This window comes from Delphinapterus leucas, chromosome 7, assembly GCF_059928025.1.
Source record: "Delphinapterus leucas isolate spDelLeu-1000000601 "Yukka" chromosome 7, BTC_Dleu_Yukka2, whole genome shotgun sequence".
Taxonomy (NCBI): Eukaryota; Metazoa; Chordata; class Mammalia; order Artiodactyla; family Monodontidae; genus Delphinapterus; species Delphinapterus leucas.
Genome location: NC_143135.1, coordinates 97,505,856 through 97,526,534, shown reverse-complemented (window position 1 = coordinate 97,526,534; position 20,679 = coordinate 97,505,856). Strand labels below are relative to the sequence as shown.

Sequence of the window (20,679 nt, the reverse complement as noted above, 5' to 3'; positions counted from 1 at the left end):
TTTAACGTAGAGGTATTTGTTTTTAGTAATATCACTTAAGTATATGAGTACCGTTTATTCATTATTTTGTATGAATGAATTATTTTTTTAAAAGCTCAAATAAATCTTGTGTTAAGGTCAGTGGCCTAAATCCTTGCTAGGAAGACCTCACTGAATAAAAAAACCATTCTCTTTCTTGGAAGACAAAATATCAAATAGGTCCATCTAGTGGTGAATTAGAGAATCTCAAATACAGGGATACTCCAGCTGAAGGAATACCCTGGGATGTAAGGCATTTACTCAAAAATAGCCCATTCAGTGAACATTGGGGTGCATGTATCTTTTTTTTTGGCCACACCGCGCGGCATGCGGGAACTTAGTTCCCCGACCAGGGATCAAACCTGCACCCCCTGTGTTGGAAGCACGGAATCTTAACCACTGCACCACCAGGGAAGTCCCTGTATCTTTTCGAATTACGGTTTTTCCCAGATATGAAAAAAAAAATAGCCCAGGGCTTCCCTGGTGGCGCAGTGGTTGAGAGTCTGCCTGCCGATGCAGGGGACACGGGTTCGTGCCCCGGTCGGGGAAGATCCCACATGCTGTGGAGCGGCTGGGCCCGTGAGCCATGGCCGCTGAGCCTGCGCGTCCGGAGCCTGTACTCCGCAACGGGAGAGGCCACAACAGGGAGAGGCCCGCGTACTAGAAAAAAAAAAAAAAAATAGCCCATTCAAAAACCACGTACACAAATACAAAAAAAAGATCTTGATTGACTGAGTGAAGAACTCTTTGTCTTCAGATGCATGGTAAAATTCTTTGGTTTGTCTCTAACTGGTTGGAAGACTAAAACTTAACCTCAGGTAATTTGTGAGACCCCAGCCTCCTTTATCTGCATCACTTTTGCCCCTTGTTGGCAGGTTTCCCCCCTCACTTCAGGTGCTGCGGTGCTTTCCTCCAGACCTCCTGTTAGTAACTGCATCTTCCCTGCCTGAGCATTGGATGACTCCTTCCTACCCCGTTCTTCACCTGAGCTCAGTGCTGCTCTCACCTCTGCTTTAGAGCCATGGGGTATATACTCAGGCAGCTATTCAAGATTTAGGTCCCTCTATATGTACGAACATATCGTTAAATGAAATTGGGCAGGGGACGAAACTGCACGTAGCATGTGTTTCCATTCATATTTTTTAAAAGGATGTATATGTTGTCACGATATAGAATATCTGGGGAAGGACATACAAGAAACTGATAAACTTTTAGGGAAGGGCACTCTGGGGAAATTAAGTGAGAAAGAAACTTACATTTGGTTTTTTGCTATTTATTGATGCTGATTGAGTTTTGTTACAATGTGCATGTATGACTTCATACAAATTTTAAAGAGAAAATAGTGTGTTCTATATATGTAGATGCTATCACACTGATAAATAAGCTTCCTACAGATAAAGAGCATTGATGCTTTCTAATGGATGTTATGTCTTAGTGGTTATAAATCAACGCTGTGGTATAAGGCAGCCTTAGATTGTCAGGGGAATGGTCTTGCCTGGATTGAAAGAATCTCTCTTGCATGTCTTTGGATATATTCATTGCCCTTAATACTTAGCTGCACCTTTAGCTTTAAATGGTTTATCTGATAACTGACATGTTTTTCCAATTAGGTTGAAAAAAATCAGTTTAGGCGATTTATTGATGTTGGAGCCTTGATACTTTATAAATTGCCTGAAATCTAACAGCATTTCTGACCTGCACTTGACCTTTGCACGATCTACTTCAGACTCTAATTGGAAGAAACACTGTAATTCCTTTTGTATAGCAAACTCCCAAATGAACATGCAATCAAGTGTCACTTCAGCAAAAGCATGAGTGTTTCCTGAGCAGATCTTATGTAGTGGATGGCATGCTTGTTTCCTCAACATTCCTTCTCCCTTCCCATTGTGTGGCAGCAATGAGCTTGGAGGAAGTGAGCTGAGCTCCATTGATGGGCTCTGGTCAGGAAGCCAGGGATTACTTCAAGGACCTAGTCCTACCTTGTGTGAGGGGATGTAAACTGGCCCCCAAAGGCTGAAGATAAAGACTTTCCATTTGTTGTCTTAGGGAGAGGCAATTTCTCTCATCTGCTGGATGTAAATAAAGAAGTCAGCGGGCCTTACTTTAACCAGCAGCTGTCCTACAACCCAGAGGGGAACCAGTCACCAGCCGTAGAATGATACAAACCCTGTGGTTACAGAGCAAAGAGATAGAAAGAACCTATGTTCTTGATGACACAAGTGAGTTGCTCAAACAACCAACCCTGGAGGCTGACCCATCTCTGGACTTTGTGTAAATGCCAGCTGGTCAGTTTTTTAGTGTTTGAGTCAAATGCACTTGGTTGATTTTTCTATTTCTTCCAACTGGAAGCATCGTGGAGCATATTTCAATAGAACAGTAAGAAAAACCCTCAATATATAAATTATACAATGTCTAAGCTAGATCTTGAATACCCTTCTCCAGATGAATTTCTTGAATATTTTAATTATAGAAGTGTAAATATATTTTAGAGTATGGATATTCATAAGAAGGATTGGATTTTACATTCTCGTATTAGTATGGTAGAGTGTCTTTATCTGTTCAGGCTGCTAGAACAGAATACCATAGACTGTGTGGCTTAAGCAACAAACATGTATTTCTCATGGTTCTGGAGGCTGGAAGTCCAACTTGTCAGCATGGTCAAGTTCTTGGTGAGAGCCTTCTTCCTGGTTTACAATGGCCACCTCTTTGCTGCATCCTCTCATGGCAGAGAGAGAGAGATAATCTCTCTCATGTTTCTTTTTATAAGAGCACTAATCTCATTCATGAGAGCTCCATCCTCATGACCTAATTACTTCCCAAAGGCCCTACCTCCAAATATCATCACAGTGGGGATTAGGGCTTCAACATATGAATTTGGGAAAGACAAACTTTCAGTACATAGAATGGAGTATAACATGAATAGTATTAAACACTAATCTAGATAAATCTTCTATTGTTAGAGACAGAGAAAGAACCCTAGATTAACCATTAAGCAAATAATCAAATGTTCAGGTGTTTTAGTTCATTTGTGCTGTTATGACAAAAATACCATAAACTGGTTGGCTTATAAACAACAAACATTTATTTCTCACAGTTCTGGAGGCTGGGAAGTCCAGGATCAAGGCTCCGGCAGATTCATTGTCTGATGACACAGACATGGAAGACATTCACTTCCTGGTTTGTAGATGGCCATCTTTTTTTGCTGTATCCTCACACAGAGAAAGAGGTAAGGGATCTCTCTGGGGCCTTTTATATAAGGACACTAATCCCATTCATGAGGGCTCCACCCTCATGACGTAATCACCTCCCCCCAAATCACTCCTTTTAACATCATCACATTAGGGTTTAACATGAATTTGGGAGGGGGCACAAATATCCAGTCTATAGCATTAGGGCACTAGAGAAAGAGGGGCATCACAGGGCTCTTACAAATTTTAATAAAATCAATATCAGGTTTCATTATGTCCTGATCCTTAATTTAGAAACTAACACTGTGACTCAGAAGCTACATATAAGTTCGTTGGCTTTTTACTTATGTATCTATATCTACTCTGCTGATTGTAGACTGTAAACTCCTAATTCAATTCCTTTCATGGTTTTAGATACATTGAAATTTTCCATTTTTCCTTAAGTCAGTTTTAGTCAGTAACATTTGTGTTTGCAGGAAATTGTCTGTGTTTTCTAACTTAATGGCAGAAAGTTGTCCACAATATTGTTTTATTTTAAAAATCCCTGGTGTACTTGTTATATTCTTTTTTATTCCAACAATTTTCTACTTTCTCCCTGACTTTCTCTTTACTAGTCATGATGTCAGGGATTTTCTTTTCTCTCACTTTACTAGTCTTACTAAGCAACCATCTTTTTTTTTTTTAATTTATAAATTTATTTATTTATTTTTAGCTGCATTTGGTCTTCGTTGCTGCATGTGGGCTTTCTCTAGCTGTGTTGAGCTGGGGCTACTCTTCGTTGTAGTGCGCGGGCTTCTCATTGAGGTGGCTTCTCTTGTTGCGGAGCACAGGCTCTAGGCACGCAGGCTTCAGTAGCTGTGGGACACAGGCTCAGTAGTTGTGGCTCGTAGGCTGTAGAATGGAGGCTCAGTAGTTGTGGTGCATGGGCTTCGTTGCTCTGTGGCATGTGGGATCTCCCCGGACCAGGGCTCAAACCCGTGTACCCTGCATTGGGAGGTGGATTCTTAACCACTGTGCCACCAGGGAAGTCCCACTAAGCAACCATCTTGATGATGGTAAATAATCAAAAAAAAAAAAAAAAAAAAAAGAACAAAAAGGAGAGAAAAGAAAGTAAGGAAAAGGGACTATTCATTCCATATATTAGAATGCATTTTAAATCTAGCACTGATATAAAAACAGAAATTTCAAATAGTATGGCAAAGTGGAAAATCTATAAATATGTGAAATTACACATAAAAATTTAATATATAATGAGTATCATAAATGAGATTAATATGTGTGTATATATATTTGTGTGTGTATAAGTATATGCATATAATATATACACTTTGTAAACCTCATCAGTAAAGTACGTGAACAGTCCAATTACACAAAAGGAAAATCAACTAATAAACAGTTTTAAATCTAATATTGGTAATCATAGTAACACAAATCTAAACAGCAATAAAATACCACTTACATCTACAAATAAGAAAAAAGATAAAACAGCAAGTGTAATATTTATGTAGGTGTGTCTCCAAGATAATTTTTTTTTTTTTTTTGCGGTATGCGGACCTCTCACTGTTGTGGCCTCTCCCGTTGCGGAGTACAGGCTCCGGACGTGCAGGCTCAGCGGCCATGGCTCACGGGCCCAGCCACTTCGCAGCATGTGGGATCTTCCCGGACCGGGGCACAAACTCGTGTCCCCTGCATCAGCAGGCGGACTGTCAACCACTGCGCCACCAGGGAAGCCCCAAGATAATTTTTAAGCTCAACGTTTTTAAGAATTATTCTTTAATTCATTTTGAATCCCTATTTGACAATATGCGTTAAAAATCCATAGAAATTCATATCCTCTGTTCTAATGAAGCATATCATAAGGATTTATCTTAAAATAATTCAAAAGATAAAACTATATTCATGATGATGTTTACCACAGCATTAAATTATAAAGTTGAAATTGGAAAAAACTTAAAATGTTCAATGATAAATGCAGTGATTAGGAAAAGCATCATCTATAAACTGGGTTAAACATGATGTGCTTCTTAAAAATTAGAAAAGTGAAGTTTGGTGTGTGTGTATCACCATTTACTGAGCACTGGCTATGAAGCAGATACTTTATATATATTTATTTCCAAAGCTCATATTCACTCTGCAAGTTAAGTATTTTTCATTCTCAGTTTAAAGAATCTGGGTCCAGTTTCTCTGTGAGATTAAGTCACATATTCAAGGCAGCATAGCTAGTGAGTGATGGAGCTGGGCCTTGATCCCATGCCAGTACAGTGCCTGCCACACCCAGGGCCTGGTCAAAGGGGACAGGCCCGGCTCACAATTCCTGCTGAGGGAACAGCCTTTGGTAGCACATTCTGTACTATGTGATTTCTGCATCTTTAGCCCACCCACCCCTCCTACCACCACCGAGGCTGGGGCCTCACCTAAGGGCAGCCAGTCCAAAGTCAGGCTAGTAGCTCATGATACGGTCTGTCATGGAAGGCTCTGCTAGAGAGGAGATGAATTATCTAAATTCTCACTCTTATTGGTTTAATTTTAGAAATAGGGAGCAAATCAGGCAGTTGTTGGGAAAAGAGGCTGGGAGAATGTTAGACAAGCCAGAGGGCTTTTAATAATACTCTCAAGAACACTGCTAACTAGGTGAGACAGAACTAGACTGCTAGATCACCCATGCCAGAAAGACTGAGGTGGGTTCAACTCAGGCAGAAAAAAAGTAATCAAAATGTAAAGGGAAATAGTTGTCGACCACACTAAATTCTGCAAACAGTGCCTGTATCTGCATAATCATATTCATTACATACTCTAGTCCCTTCATGATCTTGTCACTTCTGCAGGCTCATCTCTTAACTCCACCCAAGCCAAACAATTCAGGTGTCTAGGGGTATACTGTGCTGGTGATCAGTGTTGCCTTTCAGCTCCAAATTCACCCTTTCGCCTGAATGAATAAGTACATCATGCTGTCCCCTCCCTGGAAAGTATTTTCACTTGTCTAGCTTATTCCCTTGCATCCTACAAGACTTGGCTCAAGAGAAAGTACCTCTAAGGAGCTTCCCGTGATCTTCTCCATCAAATGGAATCCACATAAGCACGATTCCATGGAGACCCTCTTGGCTATATAACAGCTTCATATCAGGAGAAGTTAATCTGAGTAATGATCAGATATAAAATGAGCAGAAAACAGAAGAGAGGAGTAGGTAGCAGATGTTACAAGGACTGACAGGAACCAACCTAATACCAGTCCCTAAATGTGCTAGAGGAAAGTGCTCCCTCAAGAAAGGGAGGCACTAGCAGGTGCAAACTAGTATATATAGAACGGATAAGCAACAAAGTCCTACTGTATATACAGCACAGGGAACTATACTCAATATCCTGGGATAAACCGTAATGGAAAAGAATATAAAAAAGAATGTATATATGTGTATAACTGAATCACTTTGCTGTACAGCAGAAATTAACACAACATTGGAAATTGACCATACCTCAATTTAAAAAATAAATTTTAAAAAAAAGGGACCTCCTTGGTGGCGCAGTGGTTAAGAATCCGCCTGCCAATGCAGGGGATGTGGGTTCGAGCCTTGGTCCAGGAAGATCCCAGGTGCTACGGAGCAACTAAGCCCGTGTGCCACAACTACTGAGCCTGCACTCTAGAGCCCGTGAGCCACAACTACTGAGGCCCGTGCACCTAGAGCTTGTGCTCTGCAATGAGAGAAGCCACCACAATGAGAAGCCTGCGCACCGCAGTGAGGAGAAACCCCCGCTCGCCACAACTAGAGAAAGCTCACGCACAGCAGCGAAGACCCAACGCAGCCAAAAACAAACAAACAAACAAATAAATAAATAAGGGAGGCAGACACTTGGGTTAGAATCATTCACATATCCTTATCTTACCTCCTGAGTTAAAGTAGATATATTTTAAGATATCTACATACATACATGTATATATGTATATATATTATTATACTTATATATATATGTGTATATAATTGAGAGTTTGAAATCAACAGACTTTTTATCCATTTGTAGCTGGGACAAAACTGATATGGTTCTAAATTAATGAGAATGACACGCTATAATAGCAATTTGTGTTACAAACTGTCTGAGGCAACCATCTGTACTACACAAATAAATTTGCCTCTGAGTCTGCAAGACAGCACTTTCCCAGAGTCCTACAGAGAATCCAGATGCAGATTTTCCTGGCTCACTGCCTTTGCTTTATCCATTTGGCTAACCAGTTCGTGCGCAAATTTATATGTAAAATTAAAAAGCTGGCTCAGGCCTCGAGAGTGAGGTGCAGAAATAATAACAGCAATTTGTATTTATGTAAGTAGAATATTTATCCTAAGTGATGAGATCATATCAGAATGTTCTCTCATTCATTTATAGCCATTTATTCAAAGCAGAGAAAGTATAAATAAGTATTTCAAAAGCATGATTTGGTGAGAAGTATACCCAGCAGTCTACATTGGTTTAAACCAGACATGGGTGTTGTGATTTGTATGTCCCTTAGGGAATGTTTCTTTAAATTCAGAAATGTTGCTTTTTACCAACTGATTGAGAGCCCATAAAGTTGTATTTCTTCATCTACTGTGCCTAAGATCTACGAAACACTGAGCTCAGAACTAGAAATAAACAGAACCGTAAGACTCAAACTTTGTAATGCAAGAAATTTACAGCTTAATTATTCTCCCCCCACCCAGCTTTATTGAGATACAATTGACATATAATATGGTATAAGTTTAAGGTGCACGATGCGATGATACATGTATATATGGCAAAATGTTTACCACAGTAAGGTTAGTTAGCACATCCTTCACCTCACATAATTACCATTGTTGTTATTGTGAGAACATTTAAAATCTAACCTTATAGCAACTTTCAAGTGTACAATACAATGTTGTTAACTATAGTCACCATACTGTACATTAGCCACCCCCCCCCAAACTTATTCCTCTTATAATTTGAAGTTTGTACCCTTTGGCCAACATCTCCTCTTCCCCCATCCCCAGTCCCTGGTAAGCATACTTCTACTCTTTGCTTCTATGAGTTCAGCTTTTTAAGAGTTCACTATAAGTGAGATCATATAGCATTTGTCTTTCTCTGTCTGCTTATTCTATTTAGCATAATGCCCTCAAAGTCCATTTATGTTGTCAAGAGTGGCAAGAGTTCCTTTTTCTAAAGGTTGAATAAACGCTCCACTGTGTATATCTATATCTATCTATATCTAAGTCTAGATTCATCCATTTATAGACACTTAGGTTGTTTCCATGTCTTGGCTATTGTGAATAATGCTGCGGTAACACAGAATAGAGATTTCATTTCCTTTGGATTTATACGCAGAAGTGGAATCGCTGGATCGTATGGTAGTTGTATTTTTAATTTTTTGAGGAAACTCCATACTGCTTTCCACAGTGGTTGTACCAACTTACATTTCATCAACAATGCACAAGGGTTCCCTTTCTTCACATCCTTGCCAGCACATGTTACCTCTTATCTTTTTTGATAATGACCATTTTAACAGGTGTGAGGAGATGTCTCTCTGTGGTTTGGATTTGCATTTCTCTGATGATTAGTGATGTTGAGCACATTTTCATGTGCCTGCTGGTCGTTTGTTTGTCTTATTTGGAAAAATATCTATTCAGGCCCGTTGCTCATTTTTTAATAGGATTATTTGTGAGTTTTTAATTTTGCTATTGAGTTATATGAGCTCCTTTTATATTTTAGATATTAACTTCCTGTCAGAGAGATGGTTTGCAAATATTTTCTCCTATTCCATAGGTTGCCTTTCATCTTGTTCATTGTTTCTTTTGCTGTGCAGAAGCTTTTTACTTTGATGTACTCCCACTTATTGATTTCTTTCCTTTGCTGCTTGTTTTTTTAGTGTCATATCAAAAAAGCCTTGCTAAGACCAGTATCAAGGAGATTTTTATCTGTGTTTTCTTCTAGGAATTTTATGGTTTTAGGTATTACATTTAAGCTCTTAATCCATTTCGAGATAATTTTTGTGAGTGGTATTAGATAGGGGATCAATTTTCATTCATTTGCATGTGATTATCCAGTTTTCCCATCACCATTTACTGAAGAGACTGTCCCTTACCCATTGAGTATTCTTGGATCCCTTGTCAAATATTGGATGACTGTGTATGTGTGTATTTATTTCTGGGCTCTCCGTTCTATTCCATTGGTCTTTGTGTCTTTTTTTATGCCTGTATCATGAAGTAATTGCCTTGAAATCAGGAAGTGTGATGTCTTCACCTTTGTTCTTTCTCAAGATTGCTTTGTCTGTTGGCGGTCTTTTGTAATTACATATGAATTTTAGGGTTGTTTTTTCTATTTCCGTAAAAAATACAACTTTGATGGAGTTTTCCATCTGTCCTTAGATGGCTTTGGGTAGTATAAACATTTTAACAATGTCAACTCTCCCAGTTCATGAACATGAAATATCTTTACATTTATTTGTGTCATCTTCAATGTCTTTCATCAATGTCTTACAGCTTTTACTTCCTGGTTAAATTTATTCCTAAGTAGTTTATTCTTTTCGATACTATTGTAAATGGGATTGTTTTATTTCTTTTTCAGGTAGTTATTGTTAGTGTACAGAAATGCAACTGATTTTTGTATATTGATTTTGTATCCTGTAACTTTACTGGACTCATTTGTTTCTAATTTTTTTTGGCTGCACCATGCAGCTTGCAGGATCTTAGTTCCCTGACCAGGGATTGAACCCAGGCCCCTGCAGTGAAAGCACTGAGTCCTAACCACTAGACTGCCAGGGAATTCCCTCTAATGTTCTTTTTATGGTGTCTTTAGGATTTTCTATATACAAGATTATGTCGTCAGCAAACCAAGACAGTTTTACTTCTTCTTTTCTGATTTGGATGCCTTTTATTTCTTCTACTTGCCTAATTGCTCTGGCTAGGACTTCTAGTACCATGCTAAATAGGAACAGTAATAGTGGGCACCCTTGTCTTGTTCCTGATCTTAGAGGGAAGCTTTCTACCTTTCACTGTTGAGTATGATGTTAGCTGTGGACTTGCCATATATTGCCTTTATTATGTTTAGGTATGTTCCTTCTATACCCACTTTGTTGAGAGTTTTTGTCATGAAACTATGTTGACTTTTGTCAAATGCTTTTTCTGCATCTATTGAGATGATCATGTGATTCACATTATTAATTTGCATGTGTTGAACCATCCTTGCATCCCAGAGATAAACCTCACTTGCTCATGATGTATGATCCTTTTAATGTGCTATTGAATTTGGTTTGCTAGTATTTTGTTGAGATTTTTCGCATCTATATGTATCAGGGATATTGACCTCTTGATATTGATCAGCGTTTTCTTTTCTTGTAGTGATATTATCTAGCTTTGGTAACAGAGTAATGCTGGCCTTATAAAATGAGTTTGGGAGTGTTCCGACCTCTTTAACTTTTTGGAAGAGTTTGAGAGGGACTGATATTAATTCCTCTTTAAATGTTTGGTAAGATTAATCCATGAAACCATCTTGTTATGGGCTTTTCTATGTTGGGAGGTTTTTGTTTAGCAATTCACTCTCCTTATTCATTATTGGTCTGTTCAGATTTCCTGTTTTTTTCCTGAGTCAATTTTGGTCGGTTGTAAGTTCTAGGAATTAATCAATTTTTTCTAGGTTTGTCCAATTCGTTGACATATAATTGTTCATAGTTGTCTTTTATAATCCTTTGGGTTTGTATGTATTGGTTGTAATGTCCCCTCTTTCATTTATAATATTATTTATTTGAGCCCTCTCTTTTTTTTCTTAGTAAGTATAGTTGAAGTTTTCAATTTTATTTAACTTTTCATAAAACCATTTTGTTACATTCTCTATTTCTGCCCAGATCTTTGTTATTTCCTTATTTTCTGTTAATAATTGACTCTGGGCTTAGTTTTTTCTTTTTCTAGTTCCTTGAGATGTAAAGTTAGGTTGTTTATTTGAGATCTTTCTTTTTTCTTAATATACACATTTATTGCTATAAACTTCCCACCTGAACAATTTTTGCTGTATCTCATATGTTTTGGTATGTTGTTTCCATTTTCATTTGTTTGAAGATATTTTTTGATTTCCCTTTTGATTTCTTCTTTGACCCATTAGTTGTTTAGGAGTGAACAACCACATTTTTATGGATTGTCAAGCTTTTCTCTTTTTATTGATTTCTAATTTCATACCATTGTGGTTGGGAAAGGTACTTGGTATGATTTCAGTCTTTTTAAAATTGCTAAGTCTTGTTTTGTGGCCTAACATACAATCTATCCTAGAGAATGTGCCATGTGCGCTTAGGAATGTGTCTTCTGCTGCTTTTGGATGGAATACTCTGTATATTTCTGCTAGATCCACTTGGTCTAAAATATAGTTCAAGTCCAGTGTTTCTGTATCAATTTTCTGTCTCGATGATCTATCCTTTGCTGAAAACTGGATATTTAATTTTCCTACCATAATTTTACTGTTGTCTATTTCTCCCTTGTATCTGTTGGTGTATGCTTAATATAGTTAGGAGCACCAATGTTGCATACCTATATATTTATAATTGGTATATCCTCTTGATACATTGACCTCTTTATCATTTTATAATGACCTTCTTTGTCTCTTAATACAGCTTTTGACTTAAAGTCTATTTTGTCTGATGTAAGTGTAGCTACCCCTGCTCTCTTTTGGTTTCCATTTACATCAAATATCTTTTTTCATTCCTTCACTTTGACCCTGAGTGTGTCCTTAAAGTCAAAGTGAGTCTCTGGTAGACAGCATGTAGTTGGGTCTTGTTTTTTTATCCATTCAGTCACTCTGTATACTTTGGTTGGACAGTTTAATCCATTTACACTTAAATTAATCATTGGTCAACAAGGACTTATTAATGTCACCTTGTTAATTGTTTTCTGGCTGTTTCATAGTTCTTTTGTTCCTTTCTTCATCTCTTGCTGTTTTCCTTTGTGCATTGAGGATTTTCAGTAGTGGTGTACTTTAATTTCCTGCTTTTTAGTGTGTCTTTACCTATTATAGATTTGGTTTTGTGGCTACCCTTATGCTTACATGAAACTTCTTTTTTTTTTTAATTTTTAAAAAAATATTTATTTGGCTGCACCGGGTCTTTAGTTGGGGCATGTGGGATCTTCATTGCAGGGGACGGGATCTTCATTGCAGCTTGCAGGATCCTTTTAGTTGCGGCATGTGGAATCTTTAGTTGTGGCATGTGGGCTCTTAGCTGCAGCATGCAGGATCTAGTTCCCTGACCAGGGGTCAAACCCGGGTCCCCTGCATTGGTAGCGTGGAATCTTAACCGCTGGACCACCAGGGAAGTCCCTACATGAAACTTCTTATAGACAGGTTTAAGAGTCTATGTTAAGTGATAACAACTTAATTTCAATTGCATGTAAAAACTCTACCCTTTTATTCCCTCCTCCACATCTTATTATTTTTATGTCACAATTTACATGTTCTTATGCTGTGTGTCCATTAACAGATTATTGTAGCTATAGCTATTTTTAATACTTCTGTCCTTTTACCTTTATGCTGGAGTTTAATATTAGCACCCACCATGTTACAGTATTGGAGTATTCTGAATTTGATTATATATTTTTCTAGTGTGTTTTGTATTTTCATATATATTTTCATGTTACTAATTAGCATTCTTTCATTTCAGCTTGATTGTAAGGAAGGTGTAGTTATGGTGAACTCCCTCAGCTTTTGTGTGTCTGAGAGTCTTTATCTTTCCTTTATTTCTGAAGGACGACTTTGCTGGGTAGTGTATTCTTGGCTGGCAGGTTTTTTTCTTTCAGCACTTTGAATGTATCATCCCTGGGACTCTAATAATGCATCAGTTGTTTCTTTTAAGGATGCCCCATAAGTTCTGTAGGCTTCTTTTCATTCCTTTTAATTTTTTTTCTTTTTGTTCCTCTGACTGGATAATTTAAATGATCTGTCTTTGAATTATTGATTGATGCTTTCTTCTGCTTATCCAGTCTGCTATTGAACTTCTCTGTTGAATTCTTCAGGTCAGTCATTGTATTTTTCATCTCCAAAATTTGTTTAGTTCTTTCTTGTGTTTTCTCTTTGTTGAACTTCTCATTTGGTTTCATATTGTTTTCCTGATTTTCTTAAATTGTTTATCTGTGTTCTCTTGTAGCTCTCTGAGCATCTCGAGAACAATTATTTTGAATTTTTTATCAGGCATTCATGTACCTTCATTTTCTTGAGGTTACTGGAAGTTTACTGTGTTCCTTCAGTGGTGTCATGGTTCCATGATTCTTTGTGATCTCTCTAGCCTTGTATGTGAAGAAACAGTCCCTTTCAGATTTTATGGACTGACCTTGGTAAGGAAAGACCTCTACAATATGCTGGAGCATGTTGTGACTCTAGGTCCATACGTGTGGGGACTTGTGATGGTCCACGTCCAGGGGTTATGATGTCTCATCAGCTTGGGCTGCTAGGGTCCATGACATCAACAACTGCATAGTCCTAGACAAGGGCTGCAAGGGTCTGCAGTGGCTGCAGGGCCTGTTAGAGTCCTCATTGGTGCCTCCAGTTCCAGTGGCTAGGGACCAGGGCAGGCAGTGGTGGTGGCCAGAGCTGGTGATGTGCAGACACTTTTCTGTGGGGGCTGGGTACAGATGCCCTGTAGTGGCATGGGCCAGGTACAGAGAAGCACATAGTGGTGGTGGCCAGGGTCAGCAGCAAGGTGCCAGGGCCAACTGTGGGTGCATTAGCAGCTGCACGGGCCCTGGCTGTCAGTGTCCACTCTGTGGCTACAGGGTCTCCCTATGGGCACAGCATAGCTCCGGAGGGCAGCAATAGGAGTTGGCCTGGGGACAGGCAAGTGCATAGGTGGAGGGTCTAGCTGCAGGTGAATCGAGCAGGACAGGCCAGTGTCAGGAGACAGGGCTGGATCCAGGCCCACAAGCCACTGTAGGGCCCCTGGCTATTGGCATTCACTCCTGTGCCTGCAGGATCTCCTCAAGGGCGTGCACATAGCAGTGGAGACTAGTGATGGAAGTCAGGCCAAGCGTGTGCAGGTGCACAGCTAGAGGGGCTAGCTAGCCCCAGATGTGCACAGAGTGTGTGGAGGGGTCTGCTGCCAGGGTCTAGGCTGGCATCTTGTATTCATATAGCCACAGAGGCTGGGGCTGGCTGCCAGTATGGATCCCGGCTTTAGGGGTGAGGGAAGTTGAGGATGGATGCTCAGGTGGCTGGCATCTGTGATCAGGAAAACCTTTGGAGGAAGTCTCAATGGTGGACCCTGTAGGGGGTCCATGCTGGCTCTGCTGGGCATTGGCTTCTTCAGTGGCAGAAGCTGCTGGCGTCCCCTGCAGAGCAGGTCACCGGGAGCCACGGTCGCTCCGCTATGTGGCTAATACTGATAGCCCTGCTTTTCTTCCTTGTCCCTAGCTGTGTCTATATGTCTCAGCTTTTTCAGTTTCTGGGTGGGGTGAGACCAAAGTGAGCCCCTTGTGCAGTGCCCTGAGCAGCTGATAAAGCTCTCACTCTCCCTTTCCCAGCGAGGGGAGCTCTTCAAGCTGGGGAGCTCCCTCCTGGCGCTGAGCAGCGTGCACCTGGGGGGTGGGATGATGCAGGCAACATGATTCTGTTCTTCCTTTTTTGTGTGGTTATTCTCAGGTGTTTTGTTCTACTGTGTTGCTGAAGTTTCTTAAGTGGACTCTGAACTGCCTCAGAGCCATTTTTGTTTGTGGATAGCTGTCTAATTGTTGGTCTTTGTCAGGGGCTGGAGGGTGGTGTCTCCTGCTCTGCCACAATGGTCATGTCACTCAGCATAATCTTTCTTAACAGTAATTTTGTACCGCTTCTAAAAATAAGACACATACTCTAGTATGCTTTTAAAAATATCTTATTACGGATTTAATACAGACTAATTGTAAAAAATTTAAAACTACAGAAAAGTAAAAAGAAGAAAATGAAGCCATCTGCAATCTTAATACTCAAAAATAACTACTGTTAACCAGTCGGTACGCTTTTCTTTTAGTCTTTTTTAAATGCTCATATTAAAATATAAATTTTACGTAGTTCATACAGATCTTAATTTTCAAATGAAACAATGTGAATTTTCTGAAGTGGCAAAATATTCTTCACAAACTTTATTTTAAAGACTGAAAACTTATTTATTATATACAACCAATAAATATTATTTTTTACACACATCTGATTACGTCAATTCCCCATTGCTCTCAGGTTTAAGTACAAACTTGGCATGGCCTACGAGACTGTTCTTAAACTTTCCCTTGCCTTGTCTCATGCTTCTTTTTCCTCCTTTACGTTCTAGACTGAGGGTATACTCACTCAGTTTCCATGTATCATATTCTCTCTCACCTCCAGGACTCTGTCGATGCTGATCATTCTAACACATTATTATTCTTTTTCCTCTCCATCACTTACTTCTACCCACTTCTGCCCCCACTCATGTTTTCTAATTAACACCTACTAATCTCTGATGGAAGGAGAAGGTATAGACAGAAGAAAAGAGGGAAGCCTCTGATCAAGTCCTTGGAACAGAATAGAGTTCATAAGTAGACCCAGGCATGTATCGTCAACTGATTTTGACTAGAGAGAGAAGGTAATTAAATGAAGAAACGACAGTCTTTTCAACAAACGGTGCTGGAACAGCATGGTATTTTTATAGAAAGGAAGAATTTCAACCTTTACCTCACACCATACATAAAGATTAACTCAAAATAAATCCTGGACCAAAATGTAAACATTTAAACTACACAACTTCTAGCTAAAACCAGAACATAATCTTTGAGATTTTGGAGTCAGCAAATAATTCTTAGATAGGACACAAAAGCATGAATCATAAGAGAAATAAATTCGTAAAATGAACTTCATCGAAATTAAAATCTGCTCTCTTGAGCACCATTTAAAAAATGAAAGACAAGCTGTAAAGTGGGGAAAAAATTTTACAATACATGTAAGTGACCCAGGACTTATCTAGAATATAGAGAACTCTTGTATCTCAGTAATAAGAAAACAGCCCGTAAAAAATAAGCAAAAGATTTAAACAAACACTTTACAAAAAATATATGCAAATGGCCCATGAGCACATGAGATGTTAAACATCATTAGTCATCAGGGAAATGAAAATTATAACCACAATGAGATATCACAAAACATCTATTAGAATGACTAAAAATGATGGACAACGACAAGTGTGGTGAGGTGTGAAGTGACTGGAATTCTGATGGTTGGTAAAAGGAGAATGTAAAATGGTACCACCACTTTGGAACCAACTTGGCATTTCTCATAAATTTAAAGATCCACTTTATGACCCAGCAATTCAACCCAAAGTATTTATCCAAGTGAAATGAAAATACATGTCCACACAAAGACTGGTACATGAATGTTCATAGCAGTTTTCTTTGTAGAAACCCCAAACTGGAAGCATCCCAAATATCTATCAACAGGCTTCCATACTGCTCACTAATAAAAAGGAACAAACCACTGATATATGAAATAACATAGATAAATCTCAGAAACATGCTGAGCAAAATAAGTCAGAAAAAAAGAAAATATACAATCCCATTAATATAAAACTCTAGGAAAAATTTAAAGTATAAAAACAGAAAGTGTATCAGTGGTTGTCTAGGATCAGGGTGGTTGTGGGGATTGATTGGAAGGGGCATAAGGGTACCTTTGGGGGTGAGGGACATGTTCTATATCTTAATTGTGGTAGTGGTTGCTACAGAGATGTATATATTTGTCAGAATTCATTAAACTGTACACTTAAGATGTGTACCTTTTATTATCTGTAAATTATACATCAATAAATTTGATATTTAAAAAGTGTGTCCATTGCTCTTGAGAAGTTTGGTAAGTCAAGGACAGAGAAGGGACTATTGCAAATGGCAATATTAAAAGTCATGGGTGACTTAATTAAGAATAGTTTCAATGAAGGGATGGAGAATAAAACCTGACTGAAGCAGGTTGAAGAGAGAATGGTGGTTGAGACAGTGGAAATACAGCTGTACATAATTCTTTCAAGGATTTTTGCTATGAACGGAAGCAGAGAAATCGGGTGGTACTTGAGAGGCATGTGGGAGTCAAGGGAAAGATTGGGGTTATTAAGGCATAAGTGTATGCCGATGGGAATGATCCAGTAAAGAGAGTGAGATTGATGATACAGGAGAAAAAGAAAGTATTGCCGAAGAAAGTTGTTGAGAAGGCGAGGGCATGTGGGATATTAAGCACAAGAGGAGATACTTACCTCTCATAGGAGCTGGTATGCATTGTCCACTGTAACAGCAGAGAAGGCAGGTTAGGTGGGTACAGATGCATGGAGATTGGTAGATTTGCTGGTGGGAGAGTGAAAGATTGCTCATCTGTTGGCTGGTTTTTCTCAGTGAATTAAGAATGAGTGGGGTAGAAGGTGGAGGCTTAGGGAGGGAGATTAAGGTGGGAAACAGTCTCTGGAGAGAGAGAGAATTCACTGGAAAATATAGCACGACTGGTTGAGATGACTGCCCACTGGAGAATTTTTAGTCATTCATTCAAAGGGAAACCAATGGGCAGAGGTGTGCGGCTTTCTCTAGCAATGCTCAGCTTATGGGCTGCAGGCATGTAGAGCACAGAATCTTGCACTGAACTAAGGTTGACACTTTGCAGGTGATTATGCAGAAAAAGCTGGGCAGAGGTTTTAGTGTGGTTGCAAGGGAGTGTATATAATGGACCATAGAATCTAAGGTAGGTAACAAGGGAATGATGGCAAGAAGGGTGTGATGGATGGAGAAGTGGTCAGATCAATAGCTTGCAGGCTCTGCCGGGATCAGAGAATTGCTAGAATGGGAGTAAATGAGCTGAAAGGCTAAGAGTTGGAGTATGCTCCAGGAGTATGAAGCTTGAAATCAAGCTTTGAGATTGGATTCAATTCTTTAGATGATGAGGGTTAGGGTATGACAATGGAAATGATGGCTGAGGGGCAGGTGGAAGTCAGAGACCTGACAAGTCCAAGGCATTTGAAATCACCAAGCATGATGACAGGAGTAGAGATAGAAAGGAGGGCAAGTGAGCCAGGGCTAGAGGTAAATGAGAGTGAGTGACCAAGTAGGACTCAGTAGGTGACAACCACCCGGAAGGGGAGCAGTTGTGAAGTCTGATGGCTGGCTTGTCTTTACTCTGAACCACTGAATACTATTTCCCCCTTTATATAGTTTTGAAGGTGGAGAGAAAGAAGGAAAACAAAATAGATTGTATCTATGTTCTTAAAGTGTTGAATTTTCCTCTCTATTTTACTGATTTCAAGTCCACCTTGAATCACCTAATCATACTTTGCTGGATGAGTAAAGTTTGAGAGCTCTCCGCTGATGGGATTAAAAGTGTTTGGAAGGATTTTCTTGACGATAACCGGATGCAAACAGCCATTTACAGCACTGTGAATGCAATTGCTACTGAAGGGATTAAATAACAGCTGAACCTTATTAACTGTGTTATATGTGGCCCAAAGATCCAACTTTTTAAAAAAATTAATTAATTTACTTTTGGCTGCGTTGGGTCTTCTTTGCTGCGCAAGGGCTTTCTCTAGTTGTGGTGAGCAGGGGCTACTCTTCGTTGCGGTGCGCGGGCTTCTCATTGCGGTGGCTTCTCTTGTTGCAGAGCACGGGCTCTAGGTGCGCGGGCTTCAGTAGTTGTGGCTCACGGGCTCTAGAGCACAGGCTCAGTAGTTGTGGTGCATGGGCTTAGTTGCTCTGTGGTGTGTGGGATCTTCCCGGACTAGGGATGGAACCTATGTCCCCTGCATTGGCAGGCGGATTCTCAACCACTGCCCCACCAGGGAAGCCCGATCCAACTATTTTTATTCAGTGTTATGCCAAGACCCCATTTACTGTGTGGGGCAGACACTCATGCCCAGCATCCTCATTTCTACTTGTGATATCACTCAAATTTTAAAAATCTATTATTAATAAATATATTAAAAACAATTACCTACCATGTTGAATACCTACCATGTGCCAGACACTTGGCTAGCTATAATATTAATATCAATATTAACATTAATTGAATCTTATTATGTTCCAGGCATTTATGCTTTGACTGTGTAATCTAATTTACTCTTCACAGTAGCCGGATGAAGGGTTAAAGCTAAGATGAAGAGATTATGGTTCAAAAATTCTTGCCTAAGATCTCATAGTTATTAAAACTGAATGCAAATGGGGTTCAAAAGTCTGAAGTTGACTCTGAGGTTTCTGCATGAACAGTATGTCCTATTTGCTGTACAACGATCCTTACTACATGCAGAGGTGAATGGTCCCCTGAATGGTATCACCCAGTGGAGGGAGGTAGACCTCTCAACAAATAGGTACAAGACCACAATGGGTGCTAGGAGGAAGGCTTGAATTATGTAGTAAGTGGTGAGCTCAAGAGCCACGTCAAAGGAAAAATATTCAGCATTTAGCAGATTGACTAGTTGCCTGGCTACAGTAACAGCCTCCTAGGTGGTGGGCTCCTGTCACCAGGCCTTTCTTTCCATACCATTCTGAATATCACTGCTAGAAGTCATCTTCCTAAAACACCTGTGCACTTGCTCAGTTTTTCCTGTGTCATTGTATCCAGACATCTGCACTTAGCTTTTAATTCCCATGCTTTTTTTTTTTTTCTGGGTGGTAGGAAAACAGGTGATTTTAATTTTCTTTCTTTAAACATCTACATTGGAGTATAATTGCTTTACAATGTTGTGTTAGTTTCTGCTGTATAACAAAGTGAATCAGCTATATGCATACATATATCCCCATATACAAAAATAAATTCAAAATGGATTAAAGACCTAAATGTAAGGCCAGAAACTATGAAACTCTTAGAGGCAAACATAGGCAGAACACTCGATGACATAAATCACAGCAAGATCCTTTTTTGACCCACCTCCTAGAGAAATGGAAATAAAAACAAAAATAAACAAATGGAACCTAATGAAAAGCTTTTGCACAGCAAAGGAAACCATAAACAAGAGGAAAAGACAACCCTCAGAATGGGAGAAAATATTTGCAAATGAAGCAACTGACTAAGGATTAATCTCCCATGGTTTTTAATGAAGTTATTTCTAAGAACTCTTAAGAACTCCAGCAGGAGTAAACATGTGTGGGGCTTTCTGTCCCAGACTCCCTCTGTCCCAATTCCTCTGAGGAATTGCCTTCTCTGCTGTGCCCATACCCACCTCTCCCCATGGTCCCCCCCTCCATGGCAGGAAACAGGCCACAAGCATTCCTGCATTTGACGAGTATTCCTTTCCTACAGGAGAGGCTGAACTCTTTCTCAGTTTCAGTGCTAAAACCCTAGGTTGGGACTTTTCATTCGAGTTGAAAAAAAACTCTGAAAAAATGAATCACAGCCAACAGCAGGCAGTAAAAGGGTGGGAGGGTGCGGGCACATCCTCCTCTATATCCACAATACAAGGAGCATTGTGTCCAAACATGGAGAGAGAGAAAGCAAGAGAATGCTAGAGCAAGCATGGTTTCTTTGTTAAGTATGTTAACATTTG

The 20,679-nt window shown here is 39.5% G+C and overlaps 1 long non-coding RNA gene across 2 annotated transcripts in view; it reads left to right on the top strand.

Annotated features, from left to right (window-relative positions):
• Positions 1-20,679, top strand: part of LOC111167421 (uncharacterized) — an 89,139-nt gene that overhangs the window by 28,305 nt on the left and 40,155 nt on the right. For both annotated transcript variants that reach the window (XR_016393946.1, XR_002642814.3), the window contains exon 3: positions 3,113-3,244. This is a non-coding gene — a long non-coding RNA (uncharacterized LOC111167421). The remainder of the gene's footprint in view (positions 1-3,112; positions 3,245-20,679) is intronic.